Source organism: Bombus huntii, unplaced genomic scaffold (assembly GCF_024542735.1).
Source record: "Bombus huntii isolate Logan2020A unplaced genomic scaffold, iyBomHunt1.1 ctg00000121.1, whole genome shotgun sequence".
In the NCBI taxonomy this organism is placed as follows: Eukaryota; Metazoa; Arthropoda; class Insecta; order Hymenoptera; family Apidae; genus Bombus; species Bombus huntii.
In genome coordinates, this window is record NW_026099371.1 from 169,541 (window position 1) to 172,134 (window position 2,594).

General features: G+C 30.3%; 1 long non-coding RNA gene across 1 annotated transcript; it reads right to left on the bottom strand.

Annotated features, from left to right (window-relative positions):
* Nucleotides 1-735: 735 nt before the first annotated feature.
* LOC126877108 (uncharacterized) lies at nucleotides 736-2,044 on the bottom strand. The gene is made up of 5 exons (XR_007694750.1): nucleotides 1,908-2,044; nucleotides 1,554-1,831; nucleotides 1,211-1,478; nucleotides 1,031-1,127; nucleotides 736-868 (listed from the first exon to the last, which is right to left on the bottom strand). It is a non-coding gene; the product is annotated as an uncharacterized LOC126877108 (long non-coding RNA).
* Nucleotides 2,045-2,594: the final 550 nt, after the last annotated feature.

The following is a 2,594-nucleotide window of genomic DNA, read 5'->3' on the forward strand; positions in this document are numbered from 1 at the left end:
CACCTACAACGAAAAAGAGTTTTCCTATACTTAATATTTCCTTTATATACCTATGAAAGTCTATTCTTCGCGTAGTATGAAATTATGAATAAATCTGGAATATTGTTCAATCTGAAAAGAAAAATAACTTATTGACATCATTCATTGATACGAGATTCAGAATGTTTGTTTTGTCTTGCAGAAAAAGAAGGCAGCCCTCCCTTTCTTTTAATGTGAAATAGAAAGCGAAAATTTGAAAACAGATTTTTTGGAAATTTACTTGCAAATATCGTTTTCAATATCGTGATTTTCTTCCCAATGGTACTGTACTTTCAAATTTTCCAGTATCCCTCTAAAAACAAAAAGTCGAACCTCGTTATTGTTAACGTAGGCATTACAAGGAAGAGAAGTATTAGAAAGCAGCTCCTTTTTGTTATGGATTTCTTTATAATCATGTAAATAAGAAATTCCGGAAATTTTTTCCTAAAGAATTTAATTCTTGTGCTTTGATTGATAATTATTACACTACATACTAACTTTTCGCATACTGTTCGCGTCTAACAATTTCCTAATAATAACTACTTCAAAATAACATATGTTCTTGCACGAATTCAAAAGTACGTATGATACAATTACAATTGATTCTAAAATAATAATTATTTAAAGATATTAAGATACTAATTAAACGTTTCACTATATTTCAAAATCTGGAACAACAAATTTTTATTTATAAAAAATGAAACTGTGTTTATATATTCTTTGTCATGATGCTATTTCTTATTACCATGTCGACATTTTTTAAAATTCATTTTGTTATCTCTACGCAATATGAAAATTCATATACTGCTTAATATTTTTTACATATTATCCATCCACCGCATGATATCTCCTGAAAAATCAAAATATTAATGTTATATTATTACAATGCTTCTTAAATTTCAATTTTTGACAAATTTGAAATCCAATATATTTTGCACAATTATTATTTATCAAAAAATTCCAAGTTAGTAACTTTCTTTTCAAATGGCAAATAACATATACTTTGACTTACCTGTAAGTTTTTGTTCCTAATCATCATTTCCTCTTATAGAACATCATTATTGTTCTTATAATTACTACCAGTGTCATAGATATTGTAGTGGCTACAACTGAATTAATAGAAAATGATAAATAACTGTGTATAACACTAACACATAATTGTGTATAACAATGACAGATAACTTTTACTTACATATCAGTCGATAAGGGATTACTGTGATATCCTGTTGATGTTTCTTAAGGCACTTGATTAGGTGCGATACGGTATCATTCCTTATGGTATACTGTAGATAAGTATTTTAGAAAATAACAAGAATAAATCTAAATTATTCAGAGGTTCAGTTTCGGCTTAGACATAAATACAGGACCATTTGCAAAGAAGAAAGGGTGCGTTTCTACAGCCTCGTTATAGTAACCATGAATACCAATCTCTGAATTACTGGTTACTAAACATAAATATCCTATAAAATTTAATATATTTCTTTAATTTTTAATACATACATGAGTTAGTAGTTCTAAATTATGAATCATCCTACCTGTGATATTACACTTTTCCTTATAATATCATCACTCGAGTGAACAACATTAAGATCATGTAAACCATGTCATCCTATCTTACTGTGAAGATACTTAGTTATGTTATCTAACATTATAAAAATATCATCAAATTCAAGTCCTTTTATTCACATCACATGGCCACGACGATCTGGTTCTTCGTTATATAATGTTCTAAAATTTGTCGTATATATAGGATGTACAAACCGTGATATCAAGGTATCAGTTCTTCCTTCCCAAGGGACAGTTTCATTAAATTCTGATAGAATTAAAAATTAATTATTAATATTCTAACAATCATATATGTTAAATACATTATAGTCAACGATATATACCTGAGCGAATGTAGGGGTGATTCCTTGATAATTATAAATGTCATCAGCCCACATCATTGTGCCACTTCTTTGTACTCCAGCCTCTAGATTAACAGCCTAAACAAACATACGAAATTTTATAGAAGCTGTACAAAATATAGTATATATGCGCAATATTGAAGCGTTCAAGGGGATATAAAGGTAATGTACATCACATACACGTGTACTCTCATGCAACAAAATACAATTAGATTTAATAGTATAAGCTCTTTTATTCATCATAATAGATTGGAAATTTAAGTGTCTTACGAGGGTGAGTAAAAAGTTACCCGCTCTGTCGGTGTAGAATTTATTTTAAGCAATTGTCAAAAAAGACATACATCATTTTTTGACATAATCACTCGATTTCTGTATACACTTTGTCCATTTGCCGAAGGACCTTTATATTTTCTCATTAAAAAATGTTTTGGGCTGAGCTGCGAACCACGAATGCATCGTCGTCTTCACCTTTTCATCAGCTTTTTCGGCATCCATCTCGCACAAACTTTTTAAAATCCAAATCTGTCGTGTACTATTGCATAAGCAGAGCCGTGGCTGATTTGCAAATGATTTGCCACATTATCCACTGTCACTCGTCTATTCCATAGAGCATAAGTTCATGAGCACGTTCAATGTTGTCATCGTGGATGTGGACGGGCGTCCAGCTGT